This window comes from Miniopterus natalensis, chromosome 9 (assembly GCF_054644295.1).
Source record: "Miniopterus natalensis isolate mMinNat1 chromosome 9, mMinNat1.hap1, whole genome shotgun sequence".
Taxonomy (NCBI): domain Eukaryota; kingdom Metazoa; phylum Chordata; class Mammalia; order Chiroptera; family Miniopteridae; genus Miniopterus; species Miniopterus natalensis.
In genome coordinates this window covers 16,812,005-16,839,302 of record NC_142089.1, presented here as the reverse complement: position 1 = coordinate 16,839,302, position 27,298 = coordinate 16,812,005, and positions in this window count along the sequence as shown.

Below are 27,298 nucleotides of genomic sequence, written 5' to 3'. Positions count from 1 at the left end.
TGTGCATGCATTTAGAGAGGGTGCCATGGACCTGCTTGCATGACTCAGAGCTGCATCCCTTAGAACAGGCCTCCTGTCAGGGCAGAGAGAGACTGAGGTGAGGGTGTGGGAAGAACAGGACCTTGGAGAGAGAGAGAACAAGGGGAGGAGGGGGAAGTTACACACACACACACACACACACACACACACACACACACACACATGCATGCAGAGGACTAGCAGTGAGGGGCAGGGAACTCTGACTGGCTGCCTCCTCCAGGAAGCCTCTCCTGACCTCACCTTAGGCGGGTTCCTGGAGCCCTTACTCTGACCTCCCACAACCCCCTACTCCCGTTGGGATACCTTTGCTCCTACCTGGCTGGCTCTCCCTGGGTGCATCTGCCCCTCCAGGAGGGGAGGCGCTGTGGCATGCCCACCTCCTTCATGGTTGATGGAACTTTGAGTGAGCACCAATGAAGGAGTCATCTGTTCACAGAAGGGGAGATGGAAGCTCAGAGAGTCAGAGTGACCTGCCCAGCGTCACACAGTGCCAAGAGCAGAATCAGGCTTCAACCCAGGCTGGGCTGACCCTGAGGCTTGGGCTCTTACCTATTTACAGTAACACCCATTGAACTGACGCTAAATCAGTCATTGAGAAGGGCAAGGGCTTCCTCTCCGGGTGGTTGGCAAGGAGTCATCCAGAGACAGGTGTGCTTCTCAGACCCAGCTGTATCAACCCGTTTTCCCTAAGAGCTCAGCTAGCTGAGGCCATGTCCACTCATCACTCCAGATTCAGGGTCCAGCCTCGGCCTGGCACATGTGGGCACATTCATTCATTCATTCATAAGCCCACACTGAGCATCCCCTACACTCCAGGCAGTGTTCTGGAGGCTGCCGCATCGAGCCAGTCAGCTCAGGTTCCTCCCTGGAGGATTCTATTAAACAAACCTACAAATTAGTGTGTAATTATAACTTGTGTTAAGTGCTCTAAAGGAAAGGAAATGGATTTGTGAGAGAATCTTGAGAGGGAGAAACTAATTTAACTAATTTAGACTGGGAATCAGTGATCAGAGAAGGTTCTCTGATGAGGGGAGGTTGAAACAGAACTAAGGATGAGTCAGCCCAGCCAGGGGGAGGGAGGCCGAGGGCCCGTCCAGTCCTCCTGGCCTGGAAGGGCAGGGACCTGATCTGAGAGCAGAGGGAAGCACTTACGGGTCCTGAGCCAGGAAATAGCGGGGCAACACTTGCATTCTGATGCTGATGGGTGGGGGCAGGTGTTGAAGTGGGGCGGTCTTAGGGGAGACTGGGGGAGTCAGCCGGTGGGGGGAGAGGGTGGGCGGTGGCCAGGTGGATGGGATGGAGGAGGCGGGCAGCAAGGTCAAAGGCAGGTGTTGGTTGGACTGATGTGAACGGCCATGGCAGACGGGAGTAGAGATGGTTGTGTGTGAGAGGACGGCAAGCCTTCCCCGTCAACCCAGGTTCTGTGATCACAGGGTCCCCTGCCCTCACGCCTGCACACAGGTGTGGCCTGGAAAATGTCCAACCCTGGATCCCCCCTACATCCTCTCTCAGCATGGAGCACCCACCCTGGAATGGTTGGAGAAGGGTCAGGAAGGAGCCAGGCTAGGGGACAAGGGGCTGTTGTCCCCTGACTCTGCTCTGATGGGGAAGGTGACCTGGGAGAAGAATTTTTGTGGACTCCCCACAGGAGAAAGACTGCAAGAGGGCTAGGGGACTGGGTTGGCGACTCCAGTGAGGCTCTCAGCGACAGATTCCAGAGATGCCCCAGAGCCTCCAGCCTCCCTGTGGGGCCTCTGGGAACGGAAGGGTTAATGCCTGGGATGTTCTGAGCCCTGCCTGCTGCCCCTCCTCACCCGTGATTAATTCAGTTTGGTAAAGCTGTATTTACGCTGGAAATTTAATCGTCATTTCTGATGGTAGAGGAATTGAAAAATAAATTGAAAGTGTCAGACGATGCATTAGGGTGGGTGATGGAGTGGAAGTGGGCACCCACCTGGCCTCCCCATTGGGTGAAATTAGCCAAGAAATTAGCCAAGTTTGTTTCTAAAATTGTAAGATAATGAGCCAGGGGTAAGGGGGAGGGGCAAGGGGGTGGAGAGACAAGAGGAGATTCCAGAGTGGAGGCAGAGGTAGCAGTAACTGTCACCTGCCCAGCCCCAAGCCACAGATGAGGAGATGGGCCTGGACAGGGGCAGGGGTCTGTCCACAATGACACAGGATGCTGAGGGCACAGCGCGGCTCAGATCCAGGCCCTGCCCTTCCCCCACCAGGCCAGGGGAGGATACTGACGGGTCTGTGTCCTTGGAGGGAGCTCTGCTTGGGCCCCGGGCACTGCCTCTTCACCTGCAGTCTGCCCCTGTGGCCCATGCCCAGAGTTCAGGGAGGGGGTGCCCACCTGCGAGAGGGGCCTGAACAATCTCGCAGCCATGTGAGGACTCTGAAGTTGACTCTGGGAGCAGCAGAGTCCCTGAATGATTTTAAGCAGGAGAGTGACACAGTCATGTATGTTTTCACAAGGCCATGCTTGCTGCTATGGGGGATGGCATGTGGAGGGGCAAGAAGGAGCTGGGGGACCTGGCAGGGGCCGCTGCAGGTGTGCAGGTGAGAGCTGGGGGCCTGCACCAGGTGTAGGCAGTGCAGGTGGAGAGAAGCAGATGGAGCCTGGACACATCCAAAGATCCCAGTTACCTTCATAATAAAACTCCATCTGGCAAATATTTGGGGACTACAAGCTCTACTTACCACGTCCCCTCCCAGCCCTCTCTCATGCCGCAGGAAACTTGTCAACTTGTTCTCCTTCAAACAAATCTTTTCATTTCCCCGCCCAGGGTGGCCTAAAGAGCCCACTCTGTGGCTGATATGTAGTGTGAGCCTGGGGGAGTCCCTTGCCCTCTTCAGGCCTCAGTTTTCCCAATGAATAAAATGGGGGCGTGGATTGATTATCTAAATGCTTCCTTCTGATGCAAATACTGTGCCCTGCATCTTGGAGTCAGGCTGCTGCCTCACTTCCAGCCTGGCCTGGCTTCCCTGTGTCCACCCCTCCCCACCCTCACCTGCTGTCTCTGCCCCAAGGAGCCAGCCCAGGTGGGAAGCTGCCGCCTCGCAGCTGCTGGACAGGTGAGCTCGGGGTTGCTGCAGGTGGAGGTGAGAGCTAATTAGCGCGGAGGCTGGAAGGGAGGTGGGACTGACAGTTGTCCCTTGTTTCTCGAACTTAGGGTGTGGGGTCCAGGGAGGGCAGGGCAGGGTTCTGAGCCCTGGGTGGAACAGAAGGGTGTTGTGGAGGGAGGGGGGTCAACAAGAAGCACCCAGGTCCAGGGACAGCCAGCTCCGGTGGGCAGGAGCAATGGGAACAGTGACATTCCCTGAGCTGCTCCTGAATAAGCTCATTACTTCTCATTTCAAGTGCTATATAGGTGCTACTCTCCTTAGCAAGTTTACTTTTCAACAGAGCTCATCATTGTGATAAATGAGGACCATTGCTTCTTGCACCAGGCCCTGGTCTATGTCTGCTAACAGCTGGCCCTCCGCACACCTCACAGCAGGGACACTTGATCCTCTCTGTTTGGTAGATGAGAAAACTGGGAGGTAAAGGAACTAGCTCAAGGTCATGCAGCTCACAGGTGCTGAAGGCTGGATCTGAACCTAGGCCATGGGGTGTGGGGGGCTGTGCCTAACCAGTGCCCTGCACCTCTCCACGTAGACCATGCTGTCCCCTTGGGGCGCCCTTGTCCTCACTTGACAGATGAGGAGACTGAGGCTAAGAGGAGGGAAGGGACCTGCCCAAGGTCACACTGGAAAGCCCTGTGGTGGAATCTGCATCCTGAGTGGGGAGGGGGTGCCTGCCCTCTTTGCACTGTCTCTATTACCCTGACTCTTTAGAGGGAGGGGCTCTCAGGCTCACCCCAGGACTCTGAGTGAGTGGCCAGTAGAGGGACCCTGGAACAGGAGCAGGCCCTGTTCTCCCAGAGACTCAGGCTCATGTTCCCACCCTGCCAGTCAGTGGTTTGTGGTCCTGGGCCAGTCACTCAACTGCTCTGAGCCTCAGTTTTCTCCTCTGTAAAATGGGGCAGTGGCATCTCATTGGGAGGATGGGAGCTGAGGCAGGCATGGTGTTTGGAGCATAGTGATTGTTCAGGAAAGGCTGTGCCTTCCCATCCCCTTTGGGGCTGAGGCTTTGTAGGCTGGGCTCTGCATTGGGGCCTGATGGTCCCCTCTGTGGGGTCCTAATTTCCTGCTGGGTGACACTGGGAGGGTGGGAGAAGAGGCTGGTTGTTCTGGGCTAGCTCTGGACAGAGCACACTCTTTCTTGCTTGGCCCATAAGGGACCTCAGTGCCTCCCTGTGGCTTCCTCCATCACTGCCCAGCCATCACACAAGAGGGTGGCATCAGCGGGCTTAGGACTGTTTCAGGTGCCTGGGGCAGAGCAGCCTTGTGGATGGTCCACAGTGAATGCTCACGACATGTGGTCGATCCCATGATGGCGCCACTGGGGCCAGATGAGGACCATCTGTTCAAGCTGCAACCCACAGGCCACCCCTGGAGGATGGGCGGGTCTCTGGGGAGGGTCAAGTAGCAGAGGCCTAAGGGCTGCTCCCTGCTCCCTGAACTTCAGGACCTGAGTCCTTGCCACCCACGGTCATGCCTTGCCACCTGTGTGGTCACCACACTGTTCCTTACCCTGCCACCTTGGGGTGAATGGATTCTAATAACTAACCCTCCTTGAGCCTCACCCTGTGCCGCACTGAATGCACCGCCCATCACACTTCTCTCTCACTGCTAAAGATCCTATGCTGGAGGGCTGGTCACTGTGCCCAGTTTGCAGGTGAGAAAAAAGAAGCTCAGAAAAGGGAAATAAACAACCAGAAAGTGGAGGGCCTGCCAGCCTCTAGGCCCCTGGCCATTACCTCCAGTGACAGGCCTGCACCTGCGCCCCTGTAACCCACTCTCCAGCGCCCTCATGCCATCATCTGTCACTGGACCCCACCTGCTGTGCCCTTCTCCCCAATCATCCCACACTGCACAAGCACATGCTCACACGCTCACACACACGCACACACCAGCTCATGCACCCTCGTGTGCACACATGCGTGCCTCTCGTCCCCAGTTGTGCGTTCGCCTTACAGCCTCCCTTCTGCAAGAATGTCCTTCCCAGTAACTCGTTTCCAGGTGAGCTATGAAATTACCATCAGATTTAAGGCTGAGAGGAGAAATGTGCAAGGAGGAGCCAAACCTCATTTTAATTATCTGTGGCACGACCCAATGTTCAGGTGATAATCTTAATCATTAAAAATTCTGTTATCAGCTCTGGTGGGGGAAGGCACTGCCCCGCAGTGGCTTTGGGATGGTGAACAGGCAGAATGTTCTGATAACGAAAACCAGCTCCAGCCTCCCTGCTCCAACCCTGTCCCAAGGTGATTCTGCTTGATGTTCTGAAACTGGAGGGGGAGGACAATGAGCTCAGAAAGAGGGAGCCAAGAACTACTCTTCCAGGGAGACACATATGACCAGGTGACCCTTACCTGTGAGCCCTTGGGTGGGCCTGAGAAGACAAGGGGACCCAGGAGGTCTGGGCTTCTACCAGGAGCTGAGGCCTGCCCCAGGACCGGGACTTCCCTGCAGTAGGAAGTGATCTCGATGGGTTGTGGGTCTGGAAACACACCTGATGGCTCCCCTCACGGGATTTGTCATGTGTCTGCTCTATGGCCAGCCTGGCCTGGGCTCTGCTGATGACCCACCCTGTGACTCAGGGTGTCACCTACTCTGCATTGCCTCAACTCTTGGCTACTTACAAACACTTTCCCAGCCAGCCCCCCCCCCCCCCCCACTGGACAGCCCACTACGATGGAAACTCCAAGGAGCGGGGCCCTGTCTTCACTGCCACCTGCATGCCAGGAGGCTCCCAGGAAATGTTTGTTTAAGGACTTCGAGAATGTGTAAATACACAGTGTAAGTAATGTGTAAATAACAGGAGAGGACGCTAAGCCTCAGAGAGGTGAAGTGCTTGCCCAGGGTCACACAGCTGGCGAGGGGGCAGGGATTGGGAAGGGGAGGGTCACTGGTAGGGCTGGGGAGCAGCTTGGGTGCTGGGGAGAGACAGGCAGAGCCGATGTGCGTTTAGACAGTAAGTCCAATGTGTTCCAGGCTCCGGCTACTCCTGGGGAAACTCAAGCCAGCAAGTAGGAGGCCCCAGTGATGGTGACCCTGGAGGAGAAGGCGGGGCGGGAGCAGCCTCATTTGCATATAGACCTTGCTTCCTCCAATCAGCTGGCCTCTCAGCTTTGGGACTCCAGTGACTGGTCAGTTGCTGGAGGTTGGGCGTGTTGGGTGGAAGGGGCGAGGCCGGCCCAGGTGAGTGGCCAGGTGCTGCCCGCTGTGCTCAGGACCAGGACCGCCCACCTCAATGGCTTCTACCTTCGCCTTTGTTAGTCCTCCCAACAGCCCTGCATCCGGCGCAGGAGCAAGAATCTCCCCCGTGCAGATGAGGCAGATGAGGCGAGAGAGGCCACAAGACTAGACCAAGGTCACACAGCACCAGAACCAGAAGTGACCCGGTCCTTGACTGTCACCCAGGGAGCCCTGCCCCTCTGGCTGTCTCCCAGCTTCCCTGGCCCAAGGCCCCTGTAGGCACCCCCACTCTGGGCCTGTCCTCCAGCCCCCTCTTCCCACCAGTTGCCCTCACCCAGGGCTTAGTTCAGAGCTGCTGCCAACTCTCAAGCCCCCTCTCCGGCCTCTTCCCTGAGCCCCAGATCACCTCCTCCAGGTCTCTCCCCTAGCTTTCCTCCAAGAACTACCTGTACCCGTCTCTCTATCCTCAGGGAGAGTAGACCTTGGTCTGGCAGGTTCCACCTTCCTGTGGCTCAGGAAGGCTAATGAGGAGGCCCTGTTGGCATGACGGCCCAGCTGCCTGTACCAAGATGCCAGGCACAGGTGGTTTACATGCCCAGGGATTTCTAGCAGTGTGGCTGCTTCCCTGCTAATGAGTTAACAAATTTCACCTCTGGAAAAGGCCCTTGGCAGAGTAAGGGCCTCTGAGGCCCAAAGTTCTGCTGTGATACAAGGGGTCAGCAGAATTCTTTTAAAAAAATTATTATTAATTTTTATTGTTGACTCTATTAGAATTCTTTAATGCACCTAATTTCTAATTAAGCAAGGAGGAACTGGGGGTGGGGAGGGATGCTGGCCTAGTTAGCCTGGGGCCTGACCACCAGGGTGGGAGGGAGTGGGAGATATCTCGACTGAGCCGAAGGGCTCCAGCCAGCTCCAATCTCCCCTGAAGGCATCTTTAGCATCCCCAAATCTGATAAGAAACAAAAATAAATCCCTACTCCATCTCAAAGTACAATGCAGGAAAGAGGGGGCTCTGTAGTCAGACCCATCAGACCCCAGAGGGCTCAAGGCCAGTGGCTGGCCCTTGAGAAACCCTGGCAGCCCTTCTGTCTCCTGAGCCTCAGTTTTCTCACCTGTAAAGTGGGAATGGTGATCTTTCCCTCACTTGCTCATGTGGTGCCCAACACACAGTGGGTACTCCACAGAGGATATCTGTGACTACACTGGGGTAGGCAGAATAGTGAACCCCAAGATGTCCCTGTCCTAATCCTTGGGACCCATGGACATGTACTTTACCTCATATGGCAAAGGGGAATGAAGGCTGCACATGGAATGAAGGTTGCTAATTAGCTGATCTTAAAATACAGGGATTATTCTGGATTATTTGGGTAGGCTATGTTATCATTAATCACAGGGGACCTTAAAGTGGAGGAAGGGGGCAGAGAAGGAGGTCAGAGCAATGAGAAGGATTTGACCTGCTGTTGCTGGGTTTGAAGATGGAGGGAGGACCACAATCTGAGGAATGCAGGGAGCTTCTAGAAGCTGGAAAAGGCAAAGAAATGATTATCCCATAGAACCAACCTCCAGAAGGGAAACAGCCTTGTGGGCATTTAAACTTTAGCCCAGTGAGATCCATTGTGGATATCTGATGTCCAGAACTGTGGAATAATGCATGTGTATTTGTAAGCCACTAAGTTTGTGGTGATTTGTTACAGCAGCAACATGAAACGAATACATAAGTGGAACCATATTCTGGCTCTAGGAGAGGTAGAGTTGGGTCAGGTGTGCACATGGGAGCCCAACTGCAGATTCCATCCCTGCCTGGCCTGTCCCAGCACTGTGGATTGAGGAAGTGACCTAATCTTTTTGTGCATCAGTTTTCTCATCTGGAAAAAGGGGTGATACTAGTACTTCCCTCGTAGGTTTGTTGTGAGGATTACATGAGATAATATGTGTAAAGCTTTAGAATAGAGCTGGGCACACAGAAAACCCATAAGGTCAGAATATTTGGAATGTAAGGACAGATGTTTTTAATGCAAGTATGGGGAGCCTTGCAGGCTGAGAGCTGGCCTTTTAAATGACGGGTGGCGGAGAGCAGTGGCGAGGCTGTGGTACTGGGAGGACCTAGGGTCGAATCCTCAATGCACCACTTTCAGGATTCGTCTCTGAGCTTCAGTTTCCTCACCCATAGGATGGGGACAATGACAGCATCTACCTCCTGGGGGGCGGGGGGCTTGTGAAGGTTGAAGGAGATACTCCAGGTAAACCACTAAGCCCAGCAGGTGCTCAATAGATGGTGGCTGCTGCTATTATGTCACTGCCCCACTATTGCTGTTAGACACCACACCAGAGGAATACACACTGGACAGAGGCTCCGGGATGCAGAAATGCTCCTCAGTGAGCTTCCATGACATGGGAATCAGAGTAGCACACAGAATCAAATGGGGCCAATGATTCCAGCTGGAGATGGTGCTTGTACAGAGGTAAATTCAGCGACCCCTTGCGCCAAGCACCTCCAGGAGTTCTGGAGGCTGAGGCTGGGCTCTAGTCAGAGCCACAAGGCATTTCTGCTGTTCACAGTTATGGTGGCAGCTCAGTAACAGCCCAGCCAGGGTTCAGGGCAGCCGAGGACCTTCCCCAAATCTAGGAGAACACCCCACTCACCCCTCCAACCCCACGCACTCAGGTTTGTGGCTATCTTTCCTCCCAACGAACACGTAATAGCCTCACAGGATAGGCCGAGATGATGGTTGTAATAAAACCGGTTCATTACAGCCCTCTACCTGGGGTGAGTTAATGAGCGCACACGGGTGCTCTGTGGCCTTTTAGAATCACATGCAAATGAATCATCCCATGGTATCACTCAATTAGCTTCAGAAGACAGAGAGGGACGGGGGAGGGGGTGATGTCATGGGAGAGAGGCAGAGAAACAGGAGAGGGTAAGGAATACAGGGGGGAGGGGAGGGGCACAGAGAGGGGGAGGGCTGGAAGGAGGGGCAGGGGGAGGGAAGGACAGAGGGAGTGAGCAAGGGAGAGGGAAGAGGAAAGATGCCACCATTGGTTTGTATTTGACTTTCCAAAGCTCCCTTGTATGGAAGACAGAGCTGGGCAGCTTCATTCTTCCCACTGGAAAAGTCAGGACACCAAGTGATGGTGTGGTGTGATGGGGGCTGGGATCCCACAATGCACGAGACAGATGGATCCTGCCTCTGTGGGTTCATGGTCAAGTGCAGAAGGTGGGCATCGAGCAACTATTCACATGTTTGTGCTTGTGTGTGCATATATGTGACTTTGCATATGTGTATGCGAACGCGTGTGAGCATGTGCTTGTATGAGTATGTGTGCACATGTATGCATTTGCTGTGTGTCAACATGTACATGTGTGAATGTGTGTACATGAAAGTATTCATGTGAGTGCATGTGTGTGCGAGTGTATGCATGTAGGAGTGTTTGTGGATGAGTATACGAGTGCATGTAGGTGCAGGTGTATGAGTGCATATGTGTATGACCGTGCGCATATTTAGCACAGCCTCAAATAGTGAGAGCCAAAAAGCAAAGGAAAGGAGAGTGGGTGCTGACATAAAAGGGGTCAGGGGACTCTTCTTTGAAGAAGCGCCGCCGATGCCGAGACCAAGAAGGAGCCAAGGAGAATGTGTAGTGGGCCTCTGTTTCCCTACCCCACACCCGCTGCTCTTCCTCCTGCAAGACCGCTCCCAATTTCCCTTCGAAAACAACCCTCTGACCACTCTCAGTCCATCCAGGTGGGTGAGCCCGTCCCCTGGCTCCTGCCACCCAGGCCTGGCCGTTCAGGTCACTTCACCTGCTGGTCACAATGATTGTTTCAGGAGTGGGCAGATGACTCAGTCCAGCCCAGTGAGAATCGTACCAGGGGCTTTGCTAAAGCTATCAGGAAAGAGGGGTATACAGCCAGTGGGACATACGCCCGACACCACCAGCACCTATTTCCCACCCGGGGAGAGTGAGGCTGTGGACGATGCTGAGACAGAAGAGATGGGAAGGCCATGTTCTGAAACGATGTCATTTGGGGATCCAGCCATGCCTGAAGCTCTCAACTCCTGGACTTGTCAGGTGAACGAACCAACTGATTCCCCTTTTTATTTATTTTGTTTCAACTGGTTTCAGTTGTTTTTTGTTGCTTCTTTTGTAAGACTCTGAATCATCTTGTACCATCCTGGCAAAGGGCACAGCGTGTGAGAAGGCTCTGAGGAGAGGAGAAATGTAAGTGGGCAAGTCAAGGAACTAATACAAGACCAGCACGGCCAAAGCAATGCGAAAGGGTGAGGCATGTGTGTAAGGGCTCAGGCAGGCCAAAAGCCCGGGCCTAAGCTGGGCAAGTGTGTATGTGTGTGCGTGTGTGTGATAATGTAAGAGCTAAAAGTCTTGACATGCTCAATGCATTCTTTTTGACCATTCTTCGGAGTTGGAATTCTTGCTCAGCCTGCCCAACATTGTCCTCACTTCTCATTTAGCCCCCACACCGAATTTTGTTCATTCCCAAGTCCTGAACCCAAGACCCAGAACAGATAGGGCTTACAGGGACCACAAATGCCACTGAATGTAAAGTTTTTTCTATTTTATTTTATTATTTTGTTTGAATTCATGGAAGCCTTCTGAATCCTTTCCATCTTATGGGGGGGGGGGCTCTTGGGGATAATACTGAGAACAGTAATAGAAGCTAACGTTTAACTCCTGCCATGGACAGGCTACTGTGTTAAGCTCCTTCCTTTCCTTATTTTGATCCCATCCCTACCAGAGTCCTATGAGGCAGCTACCATTATTTTCTTCATTTGACAGACAAGTAGCCGTGGCACAGAGGTTAATTTAAGTAATGTCCCCAAGGTCACACACATTGTGTGCTGCAGCCAAGACTTAACCTCATTCTGTTTTCCACAGTCTAGGCACTCACTTCTGGCAGTTTGTAAGAGTAAATTTTATTTAATAACCAGATAATTCTACCTATAAGACAAAGGGACATGAGTGGTCCCAGGACGCGGAGAGAGGAAAGCCTTCCATCTGCCCCTGAACTCTCCGTGGTGCTGAAAGCCAATCACTCATCTGCTCCACCGGCTGATCCAAGATGTTGCCCTGCCTCAGCCCATTTGTCAGTCTGTTTCCCCAGCCCAGCTCCTCACAGTTTAGTCCATTAATAATCTTCTCTGCTCACTCCATCCCACCCGAGAAAACCCTGACCGAGGCTGCCGCAGTGAAGCCACATTAACTGCCCCCGCCACACACGCATCTCGTGGCGGCCTCTACCGGATGCTGGCTCCCTAAGGAGGGGGCTAGTTAGAATACAGAATACATACACACTGGGGCCAAACTTACCTTTTGTAATCATCTGACCCGGCCTTTATATGAAGATGTAACCTTCATAGGGTGAAAGGCACACAACCTTAAGTGTACACATGGGAGATTGTAAAAAATAACCACACTCTTTCCATTCTGCGCTTTTGTGATGCGTCATTTCAGATTCTCCTGTCAGGAATGGAACTCTGTTCCTCCATCCCTTCAGCCTGGGTGTACGCCCATGTAACCACCACCCAGATCAGGATAGAGAGCATTATAGAACCCCAGGAAGTTTCTTTGTGTCCCTTTCTAATAACATGCCCAACCCCGAGAGAGAGCCATGATTCTGACCTCTATCAAGACAGCTTAGTTCATATTAGTGGAATCATAAAGTATGTATTTTTTGCCTGTTTTTTTTCCCCCTGAACATGTCTGGGATATTTATACATGTTTTGTTTATAAAGGCAGTTTGTTCATTTTTTTCAATGTAGTCTTTTATGTGTGCATGACAAGTGACAACTAAAATACTAGAATTTAATTCCAAAACTAAAGTAAAGGCCAAACTTCCAAAGCTAAATGAAGGTGAACAACCACATAAAGGTTACTTCTGTCATATACTTTATGAGCCTACTCAGTGATGTCCCACCCAGACTTAACATTAGTGCAAGGGAGTAACAAGGGGAACACGAAGCCATTTCTTGTTCACTTCTTTCAGATTCATCAGATAATATTGCGTGCCTGGAGAGTACATTACTCCTCTAGGCACAATCCATAACAACAGCCCTTTCTAGAACAGGAAACTACCTCAAGCATCTGTAGACTTTCCCCAACCAGATCTAAACCGCCTGTGAAATATAGACTATTAGTCATGTATTCTAAATGCTTACATTCAAAGCTACCATTTTAAAATAAGTTGGAAAGTAGGGAAACCTAAAACAATACATTCTGCTATCACAGTATCATATAGACATTATAGATGTGTGAAGGTTTATATATAGAGAGAGCAGACAATCAATATTTAAATAAGAAGGTGAAAAAAGGGTATAGATTTTACCAAAGAAACTTCAATAACTATTCCAGCTACAAGGACTTACCCATGCTCTCATAGATGGGCATTTGGGTTGTTTTCTTTTGGGGCAGTTTTAAATAAAACTTCTATGATCCCTGACATGTAAGTGGTCTGTAGATATATACACTCAATTCTCTTGGCTATCTACTGTTATGGGCTGAATTGTGTGCCCTTTCCAAATTCATATGTTGAAGTCTTAACCCCCAGGGCCTCAGAATGTGACTGTATTTGAAGAGAGGATCTTTAAAGAGGTAATTAAGTTAAAAGGGTTCTTATGGGTGGATCCTAATCCAATAGGATTGGTGTCCTTATAAAAAAAGAAGATTAGGACAGACGTACGCAGAGGAAAGACCATGCGAGTGTAGCCTCTCGGTAATGCGGGGAAAGGCCCCGCTCACCCTTCAGCAGAGTGAAGCAGCGCAGGGAGGGTGAACTCCTCTGGCATAGTCAGGATTCACATCAGGGGCCACAGGAGCCCAAACAAGGAGAGATTTGGCGACAATGGGAGACAGAGACATGGAGAAGGACTCGATGACAGAAAGAGCAAGTGACAAGGAGAGAAGCAGAGGGAGGGGAGCCTCAGCCACCCTTGTTCCCCTGGCCCCTCCTCAGCAGGCCCAGGCTCTGGAGCCCTGGTGGGGGGCTTGTTGGGAGTAGGGAGTCAGTGGGCCTCAAGTGGCCCCCTTCTCTGTGGTTCGTCTTCTCTGAGAAAAGAAATGACTCCATCCAATTAAATCAAATTAGGCGTAATCAAGTTGTGGAGATCTGTGCAGCAGGATGAATGATTAGGAAAAATTACCTCCCTGAAAAGAGTTTAAATTTAATTTTCATAATCTGAAGACCAAATAGAAACAATTAGGTTCCTTACTGCCTCTGGCCCAGGAATTCTCAGAGCCAGGGATGCTCTGGGGTGGAGGCATCAGCTAGGAGAGGGGACCACACTTCAACTGGGGTGGGCTGGAGCACAGTGGCCCTGCTGAGACAGATACCCACATCCTCCAGCAGGACCTGAGATCACCACCCTTCCCATGTCCTCTCTCACACACCTGATCACACTGATACACACCCACAACCTGGAACAAAGGTGACCTTCACATGCATGCCCTGAAACTGTTGAACACACAACTTAGGGCAGTCACAAACATACCCTAATAAAGCCTGCGTACACACCCACAGGGCAGGCATGCACACACACACACAGGCACACACACCCCCCATCTCACACAGGTGCACTGATGGTCCTGGGTTAATCCCAAATTAGTCCCAGCTCTGCTACTAACTGGCTGTGTGAATGCTGGGCTCCTTCTCAGAGCCTCAGTTTCTCCATCTGTAGCAAGTGAGAGACACTCCGTTTCTTGAGCCACTTGCAATTGTGATAGGTTGGAATTCAATTTTCTCTCTCTCAGCCTCTCCCTTCTTCTTTCCAAATGAGGCTGACTGAGAACATAAAGTCTGGGAGGTCACCCGGGGATGCCCATAAGGGGACATTCCTTACCAAGCGAGGCCTCTGTCAGCAGATCAGGAGCCCACCCCAGCCACTTGCACAGCCCCAGCTCCAGTCCAGGGTCCTGGGGCACAGAGGGCTCTCCTGTCCCCACGCACAGACCCAAGCACAATCCTTTCATGCTGCGTTATCAGCTCCAAGGATGGGATGTATCACCCAGCACCAGTCCCAGGCCCAGGCCTCGCCCTCTCACAGCCCAGGACCAGCAGCACCATCTGTCCCTTGAATATTTCCCTGAGCATTTAGCTGGTGAGGGACCATCTCCAGAAGGCAGGGGAAGAGGATCTGGAGCCAGAAGCCTAAAGGTGGATTAATTTATGCCCCGTGACTTCTCAGCTAGAGCAGGGCCCTGGGGACAGTTTGGAGGAAGGGGCAGACAGAGTCCCCAGGTGGAAGCACAGCCCGGAGGCCAGGCTGAGAGTAAAGAAGGTGGTGAGCATGTCACTGAGGGGTGACAGGGTCCTGCATGTCACTGAGGGGTGGTATAATGGCTCTGCCTTGTTGCTCCCTTCCCACCCCTTTTCTCGACGCAGCTGTGGCCACCTGAGCCCGGCCTGTGTGGCCAGAGAGCCCCAGGCTAGTGGACAAACCCTGCTCCAGCAGGGGGGAGGTGGGGGATTCAGGAGTTCCAGGGCTGGCAGGGGGCACGGGCGGGTCTTAGAGCCCCGCCTGGTTTTGAGTTCCAGCCCCTGACTCACTGCTGGAGCTGTGAGCAGCTCCTCCCGAGGCTGGGTCTCGGGTTCATCATCTTCCCAACAGGGCGAGGAGCCTGCTGGGACCCCACGTGGATTCCCACTGGGCATGGGGGTGGGGCTATCTGCAGATGACCCCTGGACATTTGTACTGTCCCCTTCACAGCCCCACAGTGCCTGGCTCCAAGCCAGTGCCCAGTAAATATTGATTAACCTGGTGAGATAATGAAATGAGCTCATGCTTATGTCTGGGCCTCATGGCAGCAAAATCTAGAACTGTTGGGAAATCAACCAACCAGAGGGCCAGCTGGGTAGAGCCATTGGGGGTTTGGCTGCCAGACATCAGGGAGGACTTCTTGGAGGAGTCAGGCCGTGTTGTGCTGGGTAGGATTTGGATAGAGGACGGGAAGGTGTGCTAGGATGGGAGACGAAATCTATAAAAGCAGGGAGGTGGGGAGGGGTCACAGTGAAACTTTTTTCTTGTGTTGTGAGGCTGGTGTGTGCGTGTGCATGTGTGTGTGTGTGTGTGTGTGTGTAGTGGGGGTGGTCCCAGCACAGTGCTGGGCTCCCAGGGACACTTGGTAACAGGGGCTCCCTCCCTAATGTCAGCTCATTCAGGTCACCTGACCCCTTCTGTCACTAAAGGTGGCCTCCTGACCTGGTCACATGTGGTCCCAGAGGGGAGCAGGTTCAGTGCAGGAACCTGGGGAGACGCTGGACATGTCACCCCTCTTGGAGAAGACCACCAAGCTCTTCTTGCCATGCAACACAGACCCTAGAACCTTGGAGTTGGGAGACCCCTCCAGCCCCTCCACCCTGCAGTAACCTGGCACAAAGAACTTAAGAGAGTGGGCTAGCCACCCAGCTCCCTGCTCTCTATCCAGCCTGGGGAGGGGTCTTCTGCCTACAAATCCCAGAACAGAGAGCCTCAAGATTCCTCTCCTCCTCTTGTCTCCCCTCTGCCCTCACACCCACTCGCTCCCTGGGCTGAAAAGAGCCTGGAAAGGGGACCAGGCCAGTGGTCTGTAGACCCATCTCGCTGAGACCTTGGCCCATCCTGGGAAGGGGAGGGGTAAACTTTAGGTGGCTCTTCCTGGTTCGTGTTGAACTTGCAGTTTCTAAAGGCCATTAGGAGCTCATAGAGCAAACATTTTATCTCTCAGTGACACTGCAGCAGATTAAGGAAGGGTCAATCTCCCAGATAGCAGCAGAGAGAGCCCATTCATTACCCAAAATGGTCTGTCCTGGCAGCTGGAATAACTTTCCAGAGACATGACCGGGTGAGAAAGGGAGTTTTAAAGCCTGTTGTCAGCAAACCTGGCCTGGTTAAATTGGCCAGGGATCTAGGGGGTGAGGGTAGATGCCCAGATATCAGGCTGAGAAGACATTGGCACAGGCTGGGGATTAGTTCAACATGAGAAAGACCTCCCAGTCCCACTGGACCACAGGCTGATAGCCATTCACTCTACAGGTTACGCTCTTCTTAAAATTGGCTCAGCTGGGGACCTCTGTCCCTTTTGGAGTCGCAGCAGGGCAGGACTCTGGGGACGTAGCAATGATAACCCACATGGAGATTCATTCCAAATCTTCCCTCCTCAGTTTGGGCATGTGGTTCAAAGGCAGGCGGTGCCCAGAATATGTGCTTGGCTTGCGCTTAGATGTGGGTGCTGTTCTGCCTCTGTAACCTTGACGTGTGACTTTCCTAACGATGACCACAAATGCCATTGCTTCAGCACCTACCATGTGCCTAGCTTGTACCAGACACTTGCCTTCTGTCCTCTCATTTCATCTTCCTGTGAGGCAGGTGTCTCTACCCTCATTCCATATACGAGAGGACTGGGGCTTAAGAGGCTGGTAAAGCTTGCCCAGCACCAGAGCTGGGATTCAAACCCAGAAATGTCTGCTCACATTCCTTTTACTATACTGTACACGCCCCTGAGCCTCAGGTTCTTCATCCATAAAATGGGAGTGACAGCACTCATCCGGCATAGCTCCCAGGGTAGTTGACTAGTACAAGTGAAATGATGAGTGGAAAATGTTCCCTCACACACACAAGCTCAGTTGTCTACCCAGGAGACACAGTTACCATCCAAAGATGCAAAGTGACACAAGGGGCTGTTCTAGCGCGAGCTTTATTTCTCTATTCACTGAGCTCTGATTAATTTTGCACCTAAAACACCCTAATACTCAACTTGTGCGTGTATAAATTTCACAGTGCATATTTAAAAAAAAAACTTAAAATGCCCATACTTTTGTGCCAGCAATTCAGCCATCAGGAAATACAGTCATGGCTGAGCATGCAGGCTCACACACAAAGGGGTTCACTATAGGACACTGATAACAGCGATGTTCAGAAACATTATCCAATAGGGGAATAGTTTTGTGAAATAGTTTTTGTCCATGTGATGGAATATTATGCAGCCAACAAAAATCACAGTTGTGAAGCACATTTCATGACCCGGGAGTGAAAAAGCACGACCAACACCTGCACAGGCCACACAATCCCCAAGGAGGCATTTCTCTAAGATGATGGGTGAGTTCTATTTGTTCTGCTTAGTTCCCTAAATTCAATCAATCTATTATTAAAACAAATGAATAAAATGTACCTCACATTCCTCTCTTTCTAGATTGGGGGCTGTGGAGCATAATTTAAGTTTTGCTCTGTGCCTTGAGTCACCACCATCACCCTACATGTTTTAACCCCAGGGTGTCTCAAGAGGCCCTTCGCCCCACACTCAGGGCCCAGCCTGCTCTCTCATCTACTTTCCAGCCTTTTCCAATCTTTAGGCCACCAGACATTTCTTCCTGATGGTTTTGTAGGCAAGACTTCCAAGAACCCAAAGGGAAAACAATGGCTGGCAAGATGGAAAAGCTGAGAAGAGATTTCAGAATCTGCCCAATGCAGGGGAAACAGAATGCGGAGCATGAGTTCAACCAAGTGCAGGGCGTTCCGCTAAATCCCCAGAAGGGCCACACACCGGCAGTAAGGACCGCACCTCATGATAGAGGTGTTCATCCATAGATCAGGAACAAAGCAGAGCTAGACCTGCCCAAACAAAGCATAACACGAAGAAATCATAAGTTAAAGATTATCCAACAATAATTTAACTGATGGCCAAAACTAATTTTCACTCTCCGTGGGGATAATAAAATAAGATCTCTAGAAAGTGTCTTCAGTGTCTAGTACACAATAAAAAATAGCTAGACATGTGAAAAAGGGGGAAATGCGACATAGTCAAGAGAAAAATCATCCAATGAAAAAAATTCACAGATGACTCAGATGTTGGAATTAACAGAGAAGGGCTTGTAATAACTATAACAAACATGCTCACTTACAGAGATGGCTGGTGTGGAAAGGTGGCCAAAGCTTGAACAAGGTGGTCAGAGCTTGAAAAATCTGAACAAAATAAATAAAGTCATATCGGATTATAGCCCAAAGTATAAGATAAATGCCTATGAGTCTATAATGATATAAACAAGTGACTGAATAAATTAATAAACTGTGGAGGAGAAGATGCAAACCTCTGGGTCAGAGAATTCCACATAAGTTGTGTCTATACTCTCCAACTCAAGGAGAGAGACCAGAACTCCCCCTGCTTAAGTGGGGGCTGCTCCTGGTGATTTCCCTCCAAAGAGTATAGAGTGGAAAGGGGGCAAAGAGTGACTTCACAGCGAGAAACCTGACAAACGGCCTCCGCCGGGTGCTGAAGGTCAACGTCAACATGATAAATGGGTCTGCAGTCGGACCCTTGATATGATATGAGTGACACTGTACCTCCCATAAATACCCCCACATGTTTGAATACCCCAGTCTCACCATGAGAATAATGTCAGACGAATTCCAGCAGAAGGCCATCCAATGATACACTTGACAGTGCTCGTCAAAGTTGTGAAGCTCATCACAGCAAGGGACGTCCGAGGAGCTGTCAGAGCCAAGAGGGGCCTAAAGACATGACTGCCAAATGGATGGGACTGGATGGGACCCTGGAGCAGAAAAAGGCCACCAGGTAAAAGTAAGGCAACCTGAATAAACGAAAAAGCCTCGTTAATACTTATGTATCAATATTAGCTTATTAGTTATAACAAATGTACCATATTAATTTAAGATGTGAATAATAGGGGAAAGTGTGTGTGTAAAAAATGTTGCAAATAAACAAACAGAGCCTTTAGTGACCTTTGAGAGGAGAGAAAGAATGGGACAGAAAAGAGAACATTTGAGGAAATATTAGATAAATAATTTCACAAATTGATAAAAGACAGCAACCCACAGATCAGCAAGCTCATGAATTCCAAGAAGGATAATTACAAAGAAAATCACATCTAGGCACATCACAATCAGACTGCCGCAATACAAAGATTAAGAAAAGATCGCAACGGCGGCCAGAGGGGAGGGACCGTTAATAATGGAACAAAGATAACAATGAAACGCTGACTTTATATCAGACTAATGGAGGTCTCAAGACAATGCAACATCTTTAAAGTTCTGGAAGAAAAAACCCACCAACTTCTAACCTAGAATTTTTTATCCAGCAGAAACATTTTGAATACATTAAGATGAATTAAAAATTATCAGATAAATAAAAGATGATAATATTTATTGTCAGCAGACCCACGTGACAGACTATCCTAAATGAATCCTTCAGTCTAAAGGGAAATAATCTGAGATGAGATTTCAGGGCTGCTGAAAATAAGAAGCACTGTAAGTGGTAAGCATAAAACCATTTTCTCTTCAGATCTGTAAAAGTTAGTTAATGGCTTAGAGAATATATTATAGCAAGGTATTGTGGAGTTTACAACAAAGGCAGAAATAAAATATATGACAGTAATAGCCAATGAATAAGAGCGAGTGTAAATGGACTTGCATCGCTGTGAGGCCCGGATATGCACAGAGCACCGTGGCATTAATTTAAGTCAGACTGAGATAAGCTGAGGATGCTCCTGACCACGGAGCTGGCATATGCAAGTGAGACTTCAATGAGCCCGAGGGGAAAACGGCATATTGTAGTCACTAGAGCAAGTACTGGTAATAACACAAACAAATATAATTAAAATGCCAATAAAGGAGATAAATTGGAATGCTAAAAAATACTCAGTTAACCCAAAAGAAGACAGGAATGGAAGAACAAAAAAACCAAGGACAAATGGACCCATTAGAAGACAATCCATTCATAAAATTATATAAAAATCAAATGTCAGTGTCTATAAATAACCTTTTATTGGAATGCAGCCAAAGAGAATTTATCCCTCGTCTGTGGCAAGTTTGTTTGTTGTGTATTTTTGTAGAAATCAACAAGCTGCTTCTAAAATTATACACAAATGTGATAAAACCGGACTAGCCAAAACAACCTTTAAAAATAACTTGGAGGCTAAGCTCTGATTTCGAGATTATGAAACTACAATAATGAAGACAAAGCAAGAATAGAAATGGATCGATAAAACAGAACAGAGAGGCCTAAAATAAACCCACACATCCATCTACTGTGAGGACAGAGATATTTCAGTGTGGGAAAGTACCGTCTTTTTAACAAATAGTGCTGTAAAAACTGTATCCATATGAAAAATTAGGAACCTGGCCCCTTAATCACACCTTATATAGAAATGAATTTCAGACGAGCCAGATGTAGACATAAAAACTAAAAAACAAGATAAGAGAAAAATCTTCAGAAAATATCATTTTGATCTTGGGTGTAGACCAAGATTTCTCAAGACACACACACAGGCGCACTGTCCATAACAGGCATGAAAGTGATGAATTGGAGGTTCAGTGTAAGAACCTTCTGTTCTTCAAAAGGTGTCATTAAGACTAAGAACATGCAAACCGTAGGTTGGGGGAAATAATCACAATACGTGTATCTGACAAAGGACGTGCACTCAGGATATATAAAGAACCCCAGAAATCAATCATGAAAAGAAAACTCAGAATAAAGGGCAAAAGACTTAAACACACATTAGAATAGATACTAATGGCCAGACGCACATGAAAAATGCTCAATATTATTAGCTATCAGGGATCTGCATTATGGGCAAAATTAATAAGACTGACAGTATCTGCTGTTGGTGAGAAATGTGAGGCAAATAAAAATGCTATACATTTCTGGAGGGATTGTGGAAAAATACAGTCATTTTGGAAAACAGATGGTTAGTCGGTTATAATGTAAAATACACAGCCACTCTATGAGCTGGGAATTCCACTTTTAAGTATCCCAAAGTAATGAAAACTTTGGGCTATAAATAATAGACTGCATACGTATTTTAATAGCAACTTTATTTCTCATAGCCCCTAACTGGAATTAACTCAATTGTCCATCAACAGGTTAATGGTTAAACAAATTATATATATATTTTGTATAATAGACTAACATTGGGCAACACACAAGAATAGACTGCTGATGAACATAAACCTACTAAATCTCAAATATCATGCTGAGCAAAGACCCCAGGTATCCACCCTGGGATTCCGTTTGCATGACATTCTGGAGCAAGCAAAACTAAGGGACAAGGACAGGAAGGGGCTGGTTGCCACTGAGCACAGGAGATATTATTGGGGTAATGGAAATGGGGTATCCTAAGCAAGTGTTGGTTAGATGGATGTATACAAATTTGTGCACACACACAAATTAGGAAAGGAGCACCTTCCTCTAGCTGGTCCGTCTAAGCCACGTTGGCCTGTCCCTCCTCCTGACCCCCGCCTTCTGCCATCACAGCCCTGCGCTCTGTCCCCTGAGCGCCCCTCAGGCCCTGCGCTCTGTCCCCTGAGCGCCTCTCAGGCCCTGCGCTCTGTCCATCCCTCTGCCCTGCAGTGGCCCAGCGCTGATTTGGGTCCCTCTAAAAGTGGAGCCGGTTTATGTGGGAGGTGATGTCAGGAGGCTCAGCGAGGAGAGGACAGAGGGGAGGGAGGAGAGCCCTAAAGACGGAATCGGAGAGCTGTGGGCTCAGGCCTGCTGGGACCCTCCGAGGAAGCTGTGGGACGAGCCTCAGAGGGAAGCCGGGCACTTACCCACTTACTTCCACCCCTCACTGGCTGAGAGGTGCCCTGCGTGGGCCATTAAGTCTTTGGCACCTTCGGGCTGTCCTGCTCAAGGCTGGTCCAGCCCCCAGCACCCTGAGAGCTCCCAGGTAGAGACACAGAGGGGCGCAGAGCCCGAGTGGGGGGTCCCAGGGGACATGAGATGGGGATTCAGAGCTTCTGCCACAGCTGTCACCCCTCACTGGGGGAGTGCACGCCCTCCTTCCATTTCCCTGTTATCCCTCGTGTCCCTCCCATCCACCCCCAAGGCGGTCAGAGGGCTCCCTAAGAGGCAGCTCCTGCCTAAATCCCTTCATTTGCTCCTCTCGACTGTGCGAGAAGAACCAAGACCCTCCTCCCTGCCTCGGGGCTGGACCTGGTGTCGCAGGTGCCGCAGGCCCACCTGTAGAGCAGCCACACAGGCTGCCTTTCAGCTCTGCAGGTACCTGGGGATTCAGAACCTGGTACATCCAGGAAACCAGATGGCCACTGCCCCCCTCCCACCCCCCCAGCCCCCTGGGACACCTGCCTGGCTGGGGCGTGGGCGCAATTCCAGAGCTTCAAGGCACCCAGGCTCCCACGGGGACCACCCCCTCTGGAAGGACCCGATGCAGCCCCCCCAGCCTGTGTGTCAGCCACGCTCCCTTAGAAACAGCCGAGCCCTGTCCCCACCCCAGCCAGCAAAGCACCCCCCACTTCACGCTAAAGGCATAATTTGCTGCAAATTGAACGTAATGGGACTAGAATAATTATATTGACTTTTAAAAGTGTTTAAAGATAACTACATGCTTAGACATTTCAGGATGTTAACTTTTCCCATGGTTTTCAAGGGAGACGGGAGGCTGAATTGGGAAGATGCTGAGTGAGGTGGGAGGGAGGCGTGAGAACACATCTGAGGACACACCTAGACCCCTCGTGGGAAGTGGAACCCAGGCCAGCTTCCCAGGAGGGCAATTTTGCAACATTTAGCAAAAGCCTTTAAAATGTCCATACCTCTTGACTCGGTGAGACCCGAAATCTGTCACAAGGAAATAATCAGAGATGGAGACAAAGATCTGCGTGCAGAGCTGGCGCCGATAACAGCCCAATGCTGGGAACCATGTGAATGCCCCGCCGTGGGTTAGCTAGTCAGCTACAGAGCAACCCACTGTTGTGTGGCTGTTAAAAACAAGACTTTTAACCAGTAATTTGGCTGGGAAAGTGCTTACAAAAACAGCGGCAGGAAATAAAGGCAGCATATAAAACTGAACATAAAGTAAATCCCTAATTTTGCTAATATAAGCAAAGGAAAAATAAAACCCAAGAGGACGTAGGCAAAATACCAACAGATGTTGTCTCTGTATAGGGGATTGTAAAGGATTTTAATATTTAAAATTTTTTCATGCTTGAAAATTTTCTGTGCTGTGCATCTATTGATAAATTATTATTATTAATTTGTTTTTAAATGGAGGTAGGTATGAAAGGATCTCTCCACCCCCTTTCCCACAAGAGAATTCCTGGATTCAGCTCTGGGCCCAGAACTCCAGTCTCTGAATCTCTAGGTCCTTATTTAAAATTTATAGTTGCTGGGTGGGGCCCAGGCTGCAGATTGGCATTCAGAATCCTGTCTCCTCTATTTCTTTTATTATTGACACTATTACAGAGGTTCCCCATTTTCTCCCCCTTTGCCCACCTCCACCCAGCCCCCCACACTGCCCCCACCCTCACCACATTGCTGTCTGTGTCCATGGGCTACCCATATATGTCCTCCGGCTAATCTTGTCACCTTCTTTCATCCAGTGTCCCCCAGCCCTCCCCTCTGGCACCTGGCAGCCTGTTCCACGCATCCATGCCTCTGGTTCTATTTTGTTCGTCAGTTTATTTTGTTCATTAGATTCCACTGTCCCTTCTTTAGTAGCAGACACCAAAGCTGTTGGGGGTGTATGTGTGTCCTGCTTCAAAGCTATATTTACTAGCCTCGGCCCTCCCCTCTCAGGTAGGGGTGGCCAGTGGCATATGAGAGGCCGTGTTGAGTGTGGCTTCCAGGAAATTTCTGTGATGGGAACTTTGCTGCTGGAGGAAACGTCTTTGCTCCCTTGCCCTCTCCTTTCCTCTTCCTTCCTGTCTAGGGGCTCCAGGAATTTCTGGGGCTCCCCCAGCCAGCATACGACCGATAGGCAACCTTTAGGATGAGGCCCTGCGCTGCGGACAGTAAAGTGAAAACAAAGGAGGAGACGGGGAACTGACAAACTGCGTGGAGCTAACAGCATACTAGGACTCCTGCGTCCCAAATTCCCGAAAACAAGAGAAAAAGAACGCTTTTCAAGTTGTTTAAGCCATTATTGCTCAGATTCCTATTAGCAGCTGAGTGCAATCCCTGAAAGATACGCTGGGGGACAGTCAAGGATGGCAGAGAGGTGGCAAACCCTAGTGACCCGCAGAATCTCAGTGAGATTGACAAGAAAAGCAGCAACATGTACTGGAGCGAGGAGTAGCAGGCACGGACTAAGACGAGCTGAGCAGAGAAATCTGTAAATAGGAATAATACTTATAAAATAATGCTTACTTAGGTCAAGCTGGCCTAGGTTGCTGGACTCTTTGCCTGTACATGTAGGTCAGACTCATGTAGCAAGAAGGGGTATTATTGTTAGAACAAGGGGGTGAAAAGAGTGGGTGTGATTACTTACGAGGAAATAGTCAATAGATAAAGTATGGCGAAGCAGAGAGTCAGGCTGGAAGTCAGGAGACCAGGACTTTGTTTGTGACCTTAAGAAAGTCATTTTCCCTTTCTGACCATTTCTCATCTATTAATGGGAAGGGGTGGTTAGACCACGGTAGCTGTTTTTATGACTCCGAGGATCTCTGATCATAACCTGAGCCGGATGATTACACATATCAGAGAGTGGGAAAGGTCAACAGAGGCGAGGGTCTTTGCCCCTCCCCATACACACCCCACCCCCACCTGCCTTCAGCCTCCTCTCCGGTTCCCAGAGATGCCCAGAATGTGGGAGGCACAGGGTTGAGTATGAATTGGGTCAAACCTCCCTGGTCCAGAAGCTGAGCCAAGTGGTGCTACTACTGCTCCTCTGGGCCGATGAGTTCCCAGGGAGGCATCACTAAAGCAAGTGATGATGTCAGTGGACAGAGTGACTATTGCCTGACAGTGATGAGCCACCTTATAGAGCATTTTCTTATCAAATTTTAGAAGTGGAAGATACCTTAGTGTTCTTCTAGTCTATCCCCTTCCCTGATGCTTGAATTCTTTCTTCAAGAACCACCACCAAGCCACACAAAAGCACTCTCATGATTGATAACATCTTCATCATCATTGTCATTGTTAACACCATCACCACTGTCATCACCATCATCACCATCATCATCATCATCACTGTCTCAGTCATCACCATCACCATCTTATTAGTCACCACCATCATCACCATCATCACTTTCATCATCGTCATCACCACAATCATTAATTATCATCAGTCGCCATCATTACCATTGTCATCACCATAATCACTGTCACTATCATCGCATCCCATCCCCATCATCCCACCATCACTATCATCATCATCACCATGATCATCACTATCTTCATCATTATCATTATCACTGATGTTTACTGAGCACCAGGCTCAGTCCTGGGTGCTTTATGTGCTTGATTGCGCTAAATTTTCAGGACAAATCCAATTAGGTAGAAATTTAGAGATGAGGAAACCCAGCTCAGAAAGGTGACGTACCCAAAGCAACACATAATTAGCAGAGAAAGGAGAATTTGAACCCGGGTCTATGTGATCACAAAGGCTAATCTCTGTCCATTGCACCTTGTAGCTCTGAGAGTTGACCTCAGCTGTGCACCTCCAGCGGCAGAGGTCACAGTCCCCACCAGGAAGTATGCTCCATTGTGATACCCGGGCCTTGGGTGATCTGTCCCCAGTGGCATCAAAGCCAGGTCACCCCCTCAGGTGTTACTCTTGGCCTGACTGAGGGTCTGGGTGGTGGGGTTCAGGCAAAACCTCTCCAGCTTCACGCCCAGCAGAGCCTGGGGAAGGATGAGTAATTTGGGGGCCTTGGCTGGGAGGATGGCAGGGTTTAGGGTTGGATTTGAGACCTGACGTTTGGGGCCAGGACAGCTTGTCCTGGGGTGATTGATCTGGAGCCTGCCCTATGACATGGCTCAGGATGGTGACTTGCTCCCTGGCCCCACCCTGACTGTAGTCTGAGGGCTCAGGGGCCCTTTAGAAGCCCCTCTACCTGCCTCCAGCCTGGAAAGTCTGCCTCTTTACTCTGTTGAAGGTGGTTGGCCTGGCTGCTGGCCAAAAGCCCTTTGGAGGCTCAGGTGGAAGAACATGGTGGTCACTCTAGAGGAAGGACTCCAAGTCCTGTTCCCAAGGGGCTTCCTGATATGAGCTGGGGGAGGGGAAAGGGAGGAGGAGCAGCCTCCTCAGTTACTGAAGAGAGAAGAGGAGATACTGTGGGGTGGTGGGAGGCGCCCATCTGTCACCGTAACTGGTGGTGTGTCTGTGAGACGTGTGTGTCAGTGTGTGTGTCAGTGTGTGTGTCAGTGTGTGTGTCAGTGTGTGTGTTAGTTTGTAGGGGGTGTGAATTCTCTCCTGGAGGTATCTGGGCCTGCTGAGGGGTGTTGGGGCTCCTGGAGGGGTGGCATGGGATGCTGGGAAGACAATTGGACTAAACCTAATGATTCTGGGACCTCCTTCCCAGTCCGCTTGTGGCCTCAGTGTGCCCATCTGCACACTGGGAGGCTGGACAGTAGGCTCTCTAAGGGTCCTGTGAGTCTATGAGCTGGGGAGGGTCACATTGGGGCTCCCTGGCCCTGATTGGGAATGGGCTCCTCAGGTGGAGAAGCTGCTGGGGGAGCTCTGCCCCCTCCGAGGGTCTTTGAGACCTGATCCCAGCCACGTGGGTTCTGTTGCCTCACAATGAACTCGTCTGGGAGGGGCCAGCTAGGTCTGTTCTGAGTGGTCAAGCCTGCGGGGAGCCCCATTGATTGATGGGAGCAGGAGCACATTCAGTCTCCTTCACTGACCACAGGGCCTGGTGTGAGGTCTCAGACATTTCTGTCTGGGAGTTGGAAGGGACTTCAGAGACTCATTCACTTATTCAAACATATCGATTGAGTTGTTTCTAGGTTTTTGTTACTGCAAACGAAGCTGCTGTGAACATTCTTGTACAAGTCTGCAACGCTCATGTACAGAGGAACCCTCTGGGGCACACTCTCCAGGCAGAACTGCTGAATTAGGGGGTATGTGCACGTTCAACTTTACAATTGATTTGCAAAGAGCCTGCATCCTTCCCATACCCTCTGCAGCGTGGGAGGCTTGCATTGTCCTCACCTAGACTGCAACTTCACTTTTGTCCAACCAGCACGCGTAAGATGAGAATTCTCAGGGTTC